General features: G+C 36.0%; 1 non-coding gene across 1 annotated transcript; it reads left to right on the top strand.

The window, feature by feature from the left end:
• Positions 1 to 3347: 3347 nt before the first annotated feature.
• On the top strand, positions 3348 to 3454 carry LOC148847002 (small nucleolar RNA R71). Its single transcript, XR_016101582.1, has one exon. It is a non-coding gene; the product is annotated as a small nucleolar RNA R71 (small nucleolar RNA).
• Positions 3455 to 16314: the final 12860 nt, after the last annotated feature.

The raw sequence follows: 16314 nt of genomic DNA on the forward strand, positions 1-16314 counted from the left end.
TAATGAAAGCTAAAAAAATCCTAATTTAAAATCTATCTAAATCATTAGCCCAATTGCCTTCAAATCAGGTTAGAAGAGTAAACAGTAAATGTCAATCTCAGAATTCAGCAATCTATCAATTTGGATCATTCGAATAAATCATGATTGAGCCTTGGTTTGGTGAAACCCCAAGGTCATGAACAGCCTCTCTCAAGCGCATGTTCATCCTATGCATGAGTGACGGTTCTTCTATCTCTAGCAAGAATCTAATCCCCATGCATGCGTTTCTTCAAACACTTCTAAGGCATCAATTCAAATCTGAATTGATCACCAACTGAATTGTGCAAGTTATCTCTAACCTTGCACTCAATTCAGTTCTTGAATAGTAGATCTGAATTCCTAGAGTCTCTCTCAAGCACTCTAGGAATTCCAAGCTGTAGATTAATTCGGCCAATCTGAAAATTGCAGATCTGAATTCTCTTTCAAGCAATTCAGATCTTGCACTCTCAGATCTGAGAATTCAGAATCTGAGTTTTGAAGGTTAGTTGGACGAATTAATCTACAATAACACCCTTATTCAAGAAATTTCAAATACAATTCATGACCATTTGAATGAATAAAAAAGAATTAGACTGCTGAACTGAAATTTTACAAGCTGAAATACATCAAGGAAGAATGGAAAAAAAAAGGAGAAAGAAGAAAAAAAATATAACAAAGAAACTGAATTCGAATCAAAAGAGAATGAACTACAATTGATTTATTACAAAAGATCTTTGAATCACAAACCCTCAATTCGAACTCACCTTCTCTTCTAGCTTGCTTGTCTTGAACTTCCTTCAGCCCTTCTTCTTCTTCTTCCTTGCGCCTAGCCTTCTTCTCTTCTCTCAAGGTGGCCGAACCTCTAAGAGTGGGAGAGCCTTCCTCTCAAGCAATTGAACACCTCTCCCCCCTCCTAGAGGCCTCCTTATATAGTTTTTCAAGGGGGCTCTTGCCCCTTCTTGAAGTCTCTAGAATTGGGTGTATTACACCCCTCATGAACCTTCTAGAGTGCTCCCTCCTTCTCTTCAAGAAACTTCTAGGAGTTGCCGCCCCTAGCTCCCTTTGGGCTGCTATTTGGGCTACAACTTAGCTTGCTTTTGAGCTCATGTGGGCTACACTCTAGGCTGTTATTTGGGCTAAAAATGGGCTGGGCCGAAATTTTCTTCTTGCTAAGCTTCTTCACTTGGGTTTTCCAAAGAGTTAGCTTGCACTACTTGGGCCGAATGAAACTCCCTTGCTCTCATGGTTGGGCCGGGCTGAACTTGATAAATTTTGGGCTTTCTTTTCTTGCTTTTGCCTTCTTTTTGTTGATTTGGCTCCCCCTGAAATCTTTCTTGTAATCAAGCTAAAATAGGGCAAAATCTAATTAAACCAGCATAAAATTTCATGCAAAAACCTCATAAAGTATAGATAAATTGTAGGTTCATCAAATACCCCCACACTTAAGCTTTTGCTTGTCCTCAAGCAAGGATATCAGCCATAAACTGAACATTCTCCCCCTTCTGTTCTTACCATTTACCTGATGAACTTTTTAAGATAGAAATTCATTCAGTAGTCGGGGGACTTTTGTAAGTGCTCAACTCTTATTCTTGTAAATTACTATTTAAGATATGTATAAGATCCAAGGAAAGGAGAATATGAATTTCATCATAGTCTACCCTTCACTCCTAATTCATATATAAATCAGCTCCTTAATTGTCAAGGTTAATAATCAAATTTCACTAAGTTTCACATCTATAACTAATCTTAATGAGAGTTCAACTTTAGAGTGCCCCTTTGAACCTCAGCTATCACCACAATTTCTTAATTCTATGGGTGAGTGCATCTTATGCTCCATCTCACCCTTTTTCTTTTTTTTTTCGGTGTGAGTGCATTTTATGCTCCATCTCACACACTTCTCTCTCTCTCTCTTTTTTTTTTTTTGTGAATGCATCTTATGCTCCATCTCACACTGGTCACTTGCTTGAGGTAGGTAAATAGGACTCATGTTCTAAGCTGCTAGTTTTACTATTCAGCTCGGAATAGCAGAGTCAATTTGGGCTTTTGTCCTTCTTTGCAATTATTGAACCTCAAGAATCAGCACTTCAGATGTGCATTAGCTCTCTTGACCATTAACCATGAAATCAAGGGCTTCCATACACATGAAGATAGTTAGGGCTAGTCATGCTGAAAAGCATATTCAGCTCCCCTTCTCTCATGCATATATCAAATTGGGTCATTCACAAGAATAAAAACTTAACAAGTACATCAGTCTCCCTCAACTCATTGAATTTCTTCTTAAAAAAAAATCATCAAATAAATAGTAATGAACTTGAGGGGTTCCAGTCTTTTTTTGGTTATGTCATTGCCTGCATATGTGTGTTGGGGTGCATGGTTTCAGCCCCCATACCCTAGCCTCGGGCTCACTCCCCCACACTTAAGATGAACATTGTCCTCAATGTTCGTAGTGTTAGGCAGTAACAATAAAATTAGCAAGAGCATCATCAAGTAATAGGAGGTATTTGGAGGACTTCCCTGAAGATCATTCTTAAATTCTGCAATATGTTGTCGGTGGAAAACTTCTTCTGCTAGAAATCACTTGCAAACTAGAAGAGGAGATCAGTATCTTTATTCAATTAAATTCTAAGAAAAACTAACTAAACTTAAATGCTATGAAAAATAAAAACAAAAAGCAAGTAAGACAGTTTATGACTAAGTATCTGAATTGGGAATTCTCCCAACAGCCTCTTGTTCCCTTGGGTTTACCATGGTGTTACTAGGTAAGGTACCCGGAGCCCTTTCTGAAATCATCTGTGCCAGCTGCCCAACCTGAGTTTCCAAGTTCCTTATCGATGTTTCGTTATTCTGAAATCTATTTTCCGCACTAGCTATGAACTTGGTCATCAGCTCCTCCAAGTTAGATTTCGGTTCCGGCTGATAGAAGTTTTGGTGGAAAGGCTTAGGTGCATGCTGATTCAGGTGGCCTCTCCATCCGGGGTTATGGGCATGATGGTACTGATTTCCTGGCTGTCTTGTAAAGTTGCCAACGAAGTCTACTTGTTCTGTGTACATGCATAGCTGCCATCTGCATCTCATCAAATTTTTTGCTAAGTGCTCCTATTTGTGCAGAGAGAGTTGTGTATGTATCCACATTATGAAGGCCATGCTGCTTTCTAACTGGTGTCCTTTCTGAATGCCATTGGTAGTTATTGGCTGCCATCTCCTCGATGAGTGCATGGGCAACCTCGGGAGTCTTATTGTTTATGGAGCCCCCAGCTGCTGCATCTAAGATGGTCTTGTTTGAATCGGTCAGACCATTATAAAATGTTTGCACCTACAGCCAAATCGGAAGGCCATGGTGAGGAACCCTCCTTAGTAGCTCCTTGTAACGTTCCCAGGACTCATAGAGAGATTCCCCCTCTTGCTGGAAAAAAGTAGTGATGTCATTCCTCATTTTAGCAGTTTTGGAAGGGGGAAAATATTTAGAGAGAAAACGGCTGGCCATTTCGTCCCATGTGGCTATAGATCTTGCCGGTAATGAGTTCAACCAAGCTTTGGCTTTATCCTTCAAATAAAATGGGAATAACCTCAGTCGGATGGCATCATCACTTACCCCATTGTGTTTGAAGGTGTCACAGATTTCCAAGAAGTTAGCAATATGGGCATTCGGATCCTCATGGGCCATACCACAAAACTGAACCGTATTTTGTATCATTTGGATTATGGCCGGTTTAATTTCGAAGTTATTGGCAGCAATAGTTGGCCTGATAATGCTGGAGACAGTCCCGGTGAGGGTGGGCTTGGCATAATCCATCATAGTTCTTTGTTCAGCCATTTCTTGTGCTTCTTGTCTGACTTGCCTAGCAGCTCTCAAACGGACACGAAGAGTCCGTTCAATCTCCGGGTCGTAAAGGATCTCTTCCAGTTCAGGTCTGCTTGTCATAAACTGTAAAGGTCAAAGCAATAAAAAGGCCAATATTCACAAAAGAAAATAAATAACTAATCCTATTACAACTGAAAATGTAAAGTGGAGTATTGGAATATACAAACCTACATCCTAAAATAAATAAATGCAGCTAACTAAAAGCAGATCAACATCTTATTCAATATACAGAATTCAGTAGCAATTTACAAATAGGTCTGAATTCAGTAATCTCTGAGTAGAACAACAGTTTACAAATTCCTCTTCTTTATATTGCTGAAATCAGGGACGGGATTTAATTACACAGATCTAAACTGCTGAGAGCTGAAATCTCAGTAGCTACTGAGAACAGTAATATACAGTTCTGAAATTTTAGCAACTACTGAGGACAGCCAAATGCGGATCAGCAGTGATTGTGTTCAGGTCTGAGTTTCATATTAAAAGGCCCTTCTGTGCTACTGAAGGTCAATACACTAAACTGAAATCAATGTACAAAGGATTGATAGCAATTCAGACATCAGTTCTACACAAAATTGAGATCAGCTCTGAAATCTCAGAAGCCACTGAGAACAACAATAAATATAATAGCAGCTGCTGATAACAGTACAGTTGTGCTCAGGTCTGATTTCCATATTGGAAGGCTACTAAATATCAGATCTGAGCCCACTGTTTTGATGAGCTATGCATCACCAAACACCAGATGGAGTAGCCATACTAAAACTGAGCAATTCAGCAGGATAACTCACTGATATCAGCAATGAAACATGCTGTATACAGATCTGCACAAAACCGAAATCAATCAATAGTAAAAAGATCTGAAATCAGACCTGTATTCACCATGGTGTGGCTGTTGGGATCTGATTTTCTTTTTCTTTTCTTTTGAGATGAAATAGAACACAAAGCAGTAATGCAACTATACTACTGAACAAAATCTCCCTTTTTTTTTTTTTTTTTTTTTGATAAACAAAACCAGCAATCAACTAAACTACCTAAACTAAAACAAGAACCAAAGATGAAGCAATTCAACATTAGGAAAGAAGACCAGCTTCATCAGTAATGAAAACTACTGAATTCTAAGATGTAGAATTAAAAATCAACAATGTATGCAGAGCTAAAAATTTGATGTGAGTGTGTGCAGATCTGAAGAACTACATCTACCAGTTACACTAAATCAGCAATCAAATATGAAGTAGATCATCAATGGGAAAGAGAGCTAACTAGATCAGCAGTGGAGTTTCATGCTAATTATTGTACTATAGCAGCCATGCTACAGCTCTGAATGCTAGTGGAATGCACTACTGCTTTCATTGAATATTTGAGGCATCACAATTATTCAATCCAAACACACATCCTCAGCAAATTTAGATTGGGTACAAGTGGGTAAAGCCAAGAATTCAGTCCACCCAGAATTCATAGTATGCTCTGTATCAGTTCAGTCCTCACATCATATCAACTGCATTTCAGATTTGAATTTCTCTCATTCCTTGCTATCCATTCACCCTTGAGGCAGGTTGGATGTATCATAGGGTGGATTGGGGTAGTGATGGCACCCAATTCACCTCAAACTTGCATCGGTTCAGATCTGAGTTCAGAGGAATTCAGATCTGAATTGAGCAGATCTGTAACAGCAGAATTCAGATCTGAACTCAAGTCTGAGTTTGGATCTGAATTCTCAATTGCCTTACCTTCAGTTATTGCTACCAAATTGTTTTTGGGGAATAGCAGAAGTGCCTTAGGGTGAATTGGGGTGGTGATGACACCCAATTCCCTTCAAAATTGCATCAGTTCAGGTCTGAGTTCAGAGGAACTCAGATCTGAACTGTTGCAGATCTACAATAGCAGAACTCGGATCTGAACTCAAATCTGAATTCTGATCCGAATTCTCAATTGCTCCTCTTGTTGTTCAAAAGATCTCCTTTTTTTTTCATTATATATATATATATATTGTAATGGAAAAAGAAATAAAAGGCTGAAACACAAGCAATTCTTTTCGGCTGAGTGCTGTAGATCTGAAATCTGCTGATCTGAGTGCCGAATACAACTCAGATATGCAACACTCATGTTTTTGTGAATTTTTTTCTTTTTTTTTTTCTTTTTGAAGGGAACAACACCAAGATTGAATAGAAATCAAATATGCCTTTATTAAAATGAAACCGAAACCAGAAAAAGAAAATAATCTACTTAAGAAAGAAGAAACATAACTACAGTAGTACAGCAGTTGCATTCAAAGCTAAAATGTAAAATTAAGCAAATTAAACCAACTATGAATGCAATGCTGAATGATACCAGATTAAGAATGCTCAATGTTTCCTAATATTGCTTCTATAAATCCCCGGCAACGGCGCCAAAAACTTGATGTGTGGCTCATTGTGACACTAGCAAGTGCACTAGCCGTTCAAGTAATAAAGTAGTGAGTGAAGTATCGTTCCCACGAGGATTTAGGAAACAATTACCAATACTAAATTGAGCACTTCTTATCTGATCAACAAATAAATCAAAACTTTAATGAAAGCTAAAAAAATCCTAATTTAAAATCTATCTAAATCATTGGCCCAATTGCCTTCAAATCAGGTTAGAAGAGTAAGCAGTAAATGTCAATCTCAGAATTCAGCAATCTATCAATTTGGATCATTCGAATAAATCATGATTGAGCCTTGGTTTGGTGAAACCCCAAGGTCATGAACAGCCTCTCTCAAGCGCATGTTCATCCTATGCATGAGTGACGGTTCTTCTATCTCTAGCAAGAATCTAATCCCCATGCATGCGTTTCTTCAAACACTTCTAAGGCATCAATTCAAATCTGAATTGATCACCAACTGAATTGTGCAAGTTATCTCTAACCTTGCACTCAATTCAGTTCTTGAATAGTAGATCTGAATTCCTAGAGTCTCTCTCAAGCACTCTAGGAATTCCAAGCTGTAGATTAATTCGGCCAATCTGAAAATTACAGATCTGAATTCTCTTTCAAGCAATTCAGATCTTGCACTCTCAGATCTGAGAATTCAGATCTGAGTTTTGAAGGTTAGTTGGACGAATTAATCTACAATAACACCCTTATTCAAGAAATTTCAAATACAATTCATGACCATTTGAATGAATAAAAAAGAATTAGACTGCTGAACTGAAATTTTACAAGCTGAAATACATCAAGGAAGAATGGAAAAAAAAAGGAGAAAGAAGAAAAAAAATATAACAAAGAAACTGAATTCGAATCAAAAGAGAATGAACTACAATTGATTTATTACAAAAGATCTTTGAATCACAAACCCTCAATTCGAACTCACCTTCTCTTCTAGCTTGCTTGTCTTGAACTTCCTTCAGCCCTTCTTCTTCTTCTTCCTTGCGCCTAGCCTTCTTCTCTTCTCTCAAGGTGGCCGAACCTCTAAGAGTGGGAGAGCCTTCCTCTCAAGCAATTGAACACCTCTCCCCCCTCCTAGAGGCCTCCTTATATAGTTTTTCAAGGGGGCTCTTGCCCCTTCTTGAAGTCTCTAGAATTGGGTGTATTACACCCCTCATGAACCTTCTAGAGTGCTCCCTCCTTCTCTTCAAGAAACTTCTAGGAGTTGCCGCCCCTAGCTCCCTTTGGGCTGCTATTTGGGCTACAACTTAGCTTGCTTTTGAGCTCATGTGGGCTACACTCTAGGCTGTTATTTGGGCTAAAAATGGGCTGGGCCGAAATTTTCTTCTTGCTAAGCTTCTTCCCTTGGGTTTTCCAAAGAGTTAGCTTGCACTACTTGGGCCGAATGAAACTCCCTTGCTCTCATGGCTGGGCCGGGCTGAACTTGATAAATTTTGGGCTTTCTTTTCTTGCTTTTGCCTTCTTTTTGTTGATTTGGCTCCCCCTGAAATCTTTCTTGCAATCAAGATAAAATAGGGCAAAATCTAATTAAACCAGCATAAAATTTCATGCAAAAACCTCATAAAATATAGATAAATTGTAGGTTCATCAACGAGCAGGGGCCAGTGTTGTGGAGGGGCTTGGAGTGCTGGCCACCAGTCTCTTGAGGAGCGACATGTCTCCTCTTAGTTCATCCACTTGAGTCTGGATGTCGGAAGGAGAGGCCATGGCTACTTTCATGGCCATCCACTCAGCTTTCATCTCATCCACCTGGTCTTGAATGTCGGATCGAGATGAACTCCCTTCTTGTCGAGATTTTGTTCCAAGGACTTCCTTGAGGGTTCTATTCAGGATGTCTTGGACCTCATTCATAATGCCATTTAAACGGGCTTCTAGCTCCACCACGGAGCTCTCAATTGTTTCCACATTCAAGTGGATTTCTTCTACGTGGTCATGCATCTCTCCAACAGTCACTTCACAACGAAGGATGCGTGTGTCGAAGGCAGCAAGCGTGTTAGCTGACTTGTCAGGCTTGCTTGTCTTGGATGTGCGACCCTTTGGGGCCTTCTCTGCAGCGGCTTCATCGCCTAGAGACTCATCAGTCTCCCTTGCATGGGCAAGGCCATGCCTAATCTCGTCGGTGAGTTCCTTGTTGTGCTTCATTGTGCCACCACTAGTGTTGCTATGCAAGGGTCACGAGCGTTGAGGAGCAACCTGCTCTGATACCAACTGTCACGGGGTTAATCAGTGAGGCCCCGTGCGGCGCTCGATGGGGTCGAGAAAGCCTACGAAAGCAAGCAACAACACACACCAGGCAACAAGAATGCACACAAATTAGACAAAAGGTAACTTGTATTGCATTAATCAATTGTAAGCACAAGCACACAGTGCAGTGTCAAGGGGATCTCGTGCTTAACCTTTACACGCTAATGAACTCACTCGACTACCTACCTCCCCTCAAAGAGTACGTTAAGCTTTTGGGGGAGTGACATTAAGAAACATCAAAAGAGTGGTGCTTGAAGTGACCGTTTGACATGCAATTTGGTTCTAGGTCCCGAAAGCACAACACAGGCAGCATGGAAGAGGAGCAACCATACAGGTTTATCTTCAGAATATTTTTTCCTCTTTTTGGTTAAAATAATTTACACAGGGATGTTTTTCAAAACAAAAATAACTGCCAGATCAGCAAAAATATATATGGAATGTTTTTTTGCTAAGATGTAGAGTCAAGGTTGTTGCCTAACATGCAGTAATAGACTATAAGCCAAGTGTTTTTTCCTTTTTTTTTTTGGTACTAGACACATACTATTTTTATACATGTTAACAGGTTATTATGGATCTTAGTTTAAATTCCCGTTTTTATGGCACCTACTGTTGTATGAACTCCATGATGGAGTTATTGGCTCTGTGGTACAATACCTTACCTTTTCAAAAGACAAAAATGGCCATGTGAAAATATTTCCTACTGTTGGTTATGGAATCTGGGTCCCTCAGGAATACCTGACTTTGGTTCTTACTGATTAATCAGAGATTAAGATTGATGTTATCTTTTGGGCTTCGAAGGATTTGAGGTTAAGGGGATTCTCAAATTATTGGGTGAATTGAGGTTGATTCTCATGGTCCATTGCCATTTGAGGCATAAAATCAGGGAGACAAGGTGAAACCTTAGGCATCATAGTGAACTTGTTCAGATGGATACCGAGGTCTACCAGCTTTTTAGCTGAGAAGCTAGCCAGAGATAATGTGGCTGGTACCGGGTCTGTTCTGTTTGGGAGCGCTTTCTTCCATGTTGTTTATCCTTATTTAATCTTTAACAAAATTGTTTCTTAATAATAAAAAAAGGTGTTGAGTATTTCATACATTACATTTTTTATTCAAATTGCATTGGCATTTTTTTCGTGATTGAAATATTAAGAATTGTTTCTCCTTTTTTTTTTGTCACAGGTGCTTCGTGATGCTGAAACTGGAAATAATATAACTGAATGATTTCATATGGACGAGGCCATTGAAACGATGCATATTGTTTTTTGAAACAGAAGACAATTTTTTATCGATAATTTGAAGGTTCAATTAGAAGCTAGAAATATTAGTGTTGCAGAACTGATTTGGGGAAGTCATGGCCGATATCTTGTGGCATCATCGTTGATGCTTAAGACCCTAAATGTGCCCGGTCACCTTTCAGTAGAAGAGTTTTTATGTGTTACCCATCTGATCTGGCCAATATGATGTGATTTAGACATTATATGGGGAATTGTGACAAATCTACAAATATCATATGGGTTCAACTCAACTCAACCAACCCCCTTTTTCCAACTGTGGTGTTAACTAGATGAATTTTGTTTTGACCTTCCACAACATATTTCTCATTTTCATTCCATTTTCTGTTCAACAGTGTCTAATGAAAGGGTTTTTTGGTAATAAATACAAAAGAAAATATTATTAAAGAATAAGAAAATACAAGAAGGTGATAAGATATCACCCTCAAAAGTTCATAGCCCAACACCCACACCTTAGTATCCTTCAATCCCTTTTAATACATACTTTTTCTTTTCCATATCTTACAAACAAAAAGAAAACCCACTGCCAAAATCCATTAAAATTCAAAGCCAGCAATCCCCCTTAAAGATCCCAAATCAACATTGATCCTAACAACTTTCACCACTCGGCCCCACAGAATGGGAATGGGTTCAGTTTCCTCCCAGCCAAATAGTTGAAATCGTAATTGCCCATTCTGATTCAGATTCCATACCTCTATTCCCATGAACCAAACAGTTTGTACTATAGATGACGGAGTTTGGGCTTCGGCTGTTTTAACATGGGTTGATACTCACAAATGCACGTCTCTTGGAGCCATGGTGATTTGGGAAAACAATTGTACCAGGCTGAGTAGATGGAAAAGTTGGGAACAGATTTGCATCACCCTTTATTTCCTCTGAGAGATCTGTATTTTCTTATCATGAACAAAGTGATACTCCAGAAGAAATTCAAATTTTGCTTTCCAAGACATTGAATGTTTCGGATGCTTCAGTGGGTGACAAATGTGGTGATCATAAGTTAGGTTCAATTTGCAAAACCTACATGTTTCCTTATTGCAGCTTGAATCTGAGACTAAAAATTATGATAGCAGTGTAGCACCACTTCCTTAGAAAGGCACCTCTTCCTTATGCAGCTCGAAGGAGTGAAGTGGCAAGGAGTGAGGTGACAAAATAATTTCAGCTTGGTTCTGGGCGATGCTTTCAATTTTTCAAAGCAATAAAAAAAAGCCCAAGATTTCGAGTGGATCATAGAGCGTCAGCTTGCATTTGACGAGCTTAAGAGATACATTAGTTCTTCGCCCTTACTAACTAGGCTAGAACCGAGATACAAGCTAAAGCTCTCTCTACCTCTTAGTGAGTGACGAGAAGGTCAACTCGGTATTAATTATAATAATATAATTATTAAATTACACTATTTTTCATTATTTAATAATAACAATTATTACATAATAATTCTTAAATTATAATAATGAAAAATAATAATTATATTGTAAATATTTTTAATAATTATAATATTATGATTATTACACAATAAAAATTATTATTATTAGATTTCAATAAAGCTATTGGAATATTTATTATTATTAGTGTTACAGTAATTATTACACTAATAATTCTTACATTAATAATTATTGAGATATATACTACCTCATTATTTAATAAATTATTATTAAATAATTATACGCATGATATTTTACCTCAACTATTTAATAATTACTTATTAAATAACTATAATTATTTAATAATTATTAAATTAATTGTTTAAATAATGGATTCGAATATATTGAAAATCATTTCAGAATATATTTAAATTATTAAACTTTAATTTATTGGAATAAATTCTTAAATCATTTTATAATTGTTTTGGAAATTATTTACATAATAGTCCATCTTTATTATTAAAAAATAATTACTAAATAATCAGTTAATAAATAATTATTAAATAAATAATTATTTTCATAATACTTTACCTCATTTATTAAATAATTATTAAAAATTATTTGATAACAATTAAAACCATTAATTAAATAATGGATTCAGGAGTATACTGAAAATTATTTCAAAATATATTTAAATTATTAATTTTCAATTTCTTGGAAGAAATTATTAAATTATAGTATATTAATTTTCATAAAATTAATTTCCCCAAATTATAAAATTTTAATTTATGCAATAAATTGTTTAATCATTTAATAAATATTTCAGAAATTATTTACAAAATATTCCATCTTTATTGTTTAAAAAATAAGTATTAAATAATCATTTAATAAATAATTACTTACATAAAAGTTTACCTCAATTAATAATTATTTAATAAATAATTATTGAAAATCATTTCAGAAAATATTCAAATTATTAAATTTTAATATCTTGGAATAAATTATTAAATTACAATAAATTACTTTTCAGAAAAATAATTTACCCAAGTTATAAAATTTTAATTTCCTGAGGGTAAATTACTTAATTATTTAATAATTATTTCAGAAACTTTTTACATAATAGTTCACCTATATTGTTTAAAAGATAATTATTTACATAATATTTTACCTCGCTTATTTAATAATTACTAAATCCATTATTTAAATAATGGATCCGGGAACATATTGAAAATCATTTCAGAATATATTTAAGTTATTAAATTTTAATTTCTTGGAAATTCTTAAATTGGAATAAATTAATTTTCAGAAAAATAATTTCCCCTAACTATAATTTTTTATTTATTGGAATAAGTTATTTAATTATTTAATAATACTTTGAAAATTATTTACATGGTAGTCCATCTTTAAGTGCAAGCCCTCCTTGAGGGCCTCAGATCTGCTAAACTTCTACTCTATAGTTTGTTGCAAGTGAAGGGGATTCTAGAATAATGATTGGAGTTATTATTAATCCCCATCATTATTAATAACCATTGGAGTTATTATTGTAGTTTTGACATGCAAGTACTTAGATTGAAGGTGAAAGACCAAGTCTTGTAAATACATGGTGAAAGACCAAGTCTTGTAATCAGTTCAAAGTGAAACGGGAAATGTTTAATTTCATATTCTATGCTTCTATTAAGAAAAACCCACCAAGTGGTTCATGTCAACTTGTACCGTTTCCTTGAATTATTGATCTTGTGTTAAAGTAGATCAATAGCCATTGTGCTTGGTTGGATGGAAAACATAACTCTATACATTGACTTCCATGGAGAATGGCATTTTCCTTGTGTTAGACATGCAAGAAACGTTTATTTCACAATTTGCTCTTCTTTCTAGAAAATAATTTCCTTCACCCTAAGGGGGTGTTCTTTTTTTGGATTTTGAGAGGGGGGGAAAGTTGGTCAATGGGATTTTGGTTCCCATTGACCAACAATCCCATGATCATTTTTCAGATTAATGTGGGGATTAGGGAAAGTTTATTTTATTGGGTAGATAAGTGATACCAATCTCCTAGGTGAGTAAATAACTTTTTTACTTAGGAGGAAAGTTGCTAACACTTCAATGTGACAAAAATGCCCCTTTTAATAATGGTTTTTTATGACTAAAATGGTTATTACATTATTTACCTGAGAAATAAAAGAACATGGGTAAATGCACTTACCCGGGTAAGTAACTTACCGAAAAGAACGGGGCCTAAGTGTTATATCATTCCCTTCACCCTAAGGACTTTTCTAGTTACTTCTTAGGCACCACTTCAGAAAATGACGTTAGGTACCCTTTCTATATTATCCCTTTAATTACACCGGTCTACCAAAAAAGTACATGTGGTGGCCCCATTGTTGTGTGGTTGAAAGTTGAAACCATTTTACACTAAGGCTCAGTTTGGAAAGAGTACAAATGCAAATATGTACAGCGTAAATACATATAAAATAATACAAAATATAAGGTTTTGCACTTTACATATTTGCATTTGTACTTCTTCCAAACTCAGCTTAGTGGTGTGGATGCTTTATCAGCAAAGTTTTCCACCATGGTGTGGATGCCTTATCAGCAAAGTTCTACGAAAACACTTTCATGAAAATACTTTTATAAAAATATTTTTATAAAAGTGCTTACATAAAAGTATTTTTTTATAAAAGTGTTTACGGAAGTACTTTTATAAAATTCAACTAAAGACAATTTTGGAAGAAAAAAATGATAAAGTGTTTTTTTGTATAAACACTTAAAAACAGCTGGAATTTTTGACTTAAAAAATAAGTCTTTATTTTTAAAATAAGCACTTATTCCAGATTTATTTACCAAACACCAATAAGTGCTTAGTGGTGTAGTCCCAACCCAAATAAACACTTATTTTTAAAAACTTCCAAACATGGCCTCAGTCATTTATTATAAAACTTCATGAAAATATTTAAATATAGCATGATGTGGACTGATCCACGATGTTTACCTTACCTGTAGACAAAGAATTAAGATAATGTAAGTTAGTCCACCTAGGATGTCAAAGAATATTTATAAGGGACTGGCATGGATTGAAATGAACCATCCATGGTTTTGTCTATGGTACCAAATATCCCCTGATTATCTCTCAAATCGCCACAAGAAGATTGTTTATAAATTCACCATACAACATCCAACCATATATTGAAAACATCTATCACACACTTGTATGTAAAATTCATGAGGAGATATTCATGCCGTGTAGCTGATGACGTGCTATCTCAATCATGCTTTTTGCTTGCAGAAGATGCTGTCAGGGTGAAGGCTGAGGTTTTTCCATTAAGCCACCCCTTAATCCATACAACCTTTGTCAGGCTGGGTTTGGATAGGCTAATTTGGACAAATAATGGGACCGCCACGCCGAGAATACTTGACCAGGCCAGGACCAGATGGCCTTGGCCTGTTCCAAATTTTCTTCCCTCGCAGCCCTAAATTGGGCTATGACTCAATCTCTGAACAATCCGGCTTAATGTCAATGATTTCTCATAAAATTCTATGGAAAGGACAAGGAACCTCCAAAGTAGGTTTTATGCAATTTTCTTTCTCATTATACCTAGGAAATGGACGAAATAGATAACAGCGACATTTTGTCTAATTAAATTTGAAAACCATTGTTGGTTTGCTTGTTTTCCATGTTGATTGCTTGATAAGATATTGATCAAATTGCTTCCCACAGGTTTCGGTTGAATTTCCTCTACCATTTTTCTTTCGTTTGGGACCCACCAATATTTGAAGTTTCAAATTTAAACTTTGCATTTGTCAACAAAGAGCTTCCCTGGTTATTAATCAGTCGTAACAAAATCTCGGTTCAACCTTGGCATTCCTTCATCAAGTTCTATTCAAAGTTCAAACCTTTATCTTTTTCTGTTTACAGAAAATGCTTAAAATATGTAATTCATTTGTGCAGAGAATTAATGCTTTCTTGGTCCACATCACAACTTATCTCCACTCATCAACAGCTGATTTAGTTTCGTTTTTATTAAGAAACTGAATCTAATCGCATGGGTTTCCTCTCATGTAGATGAAAACCAATTATAAAGAAAATAGTGTGATCAGTGATCACGACAAATATGATCTCAAAGCTACCAATATAAATCGGGATCGATATATGATGATACAAACTACAGAATTGGAATTGAATATGTAGCCAACACCAATGTGATTGGGTTTTCAATCTTGATGGACAGTCTGGATCGTCATAACATAAGATATTTTCATGCGACAGAAATACATAATTTGTCATAAGGGAATTCCCTCCGAGATTAGCTTCAGTCAGGGCTAAGTATGGAGATATTCCCAATGCAAGGCTGTAAAATCTGCTGGAACAAGCATTGCCTTGACTGAAGCCAAAGTCACTTCCTTCTTCACTCAAATTATATGGGTGCAAGTTGGGCAGATTGGGCCTGGTTTTAGCTCAACCCAAAACCCAATCCTAAGAATTGGGCTAAAGACAAAGCCCAAGGTCAAGCTTGAACTATCCAACTCAAGCTCGGCCCATGCTAAAACTTAATGTATTTGGGTTGGACTCGGGTTGGGAATCAACTCATACTAAAAATTGATGTACATGTATGAGTTTATATATATATGCTATGTACATATGATTTACTAAAAAAATTATGCATATATGTATGTATGTATGTATATATATATGTATGTATATATATATATATATATATTTGGGTCAAACTTGGGTTAAGATAAATCAGGCCAGTTCAGGTTACCTAAGGGCTAAGCTTTTGGACCCAAGCCTGGTCTGGTGATAAAAAATTCAAGCCTAATTCATGTAAAATTGTGAATTAAGTTAGCGTGGGCTTAGGTTGGACCTACCCAAGTTATACCCCTACTTAATTAAGAAATCTTTTCCCTATATTTAATTATATTTGTTTAAGTTTTTTTTTTTACTCCATTGAAAATGCACATGCATCACAAATGATGTGGGATTTACATTTACTTGTTATCGTTTTTGTCATCATATTAGGTATTAGGTTTTCCTGTGTATTATATGGGCCATGAGTACTATATTTTAAAATGCAATTGTCCTGTCAAATTCATCATATTGCTTCTCAACCCTTATAAAATTGTATAGTTAAACGAGACTGAATCTGC

Source organism: Nelumbo lutea, chromosome 6 (genome assembly GCF_056320005.1).
Source record: "Nelumbo lutea isolate HS-2025 chromosome 6, American lotus-T2T, whole genome shotgun sequence".
In the NCBI taxonomy this organism is placed as follows: domain Eukaryota; kingdom Viridiplantae; phylum Streptophyta; class Magnoliopsida; order Proteales; family Nelumbonaceae; genus Nelumbo; species Nelumbo lutea.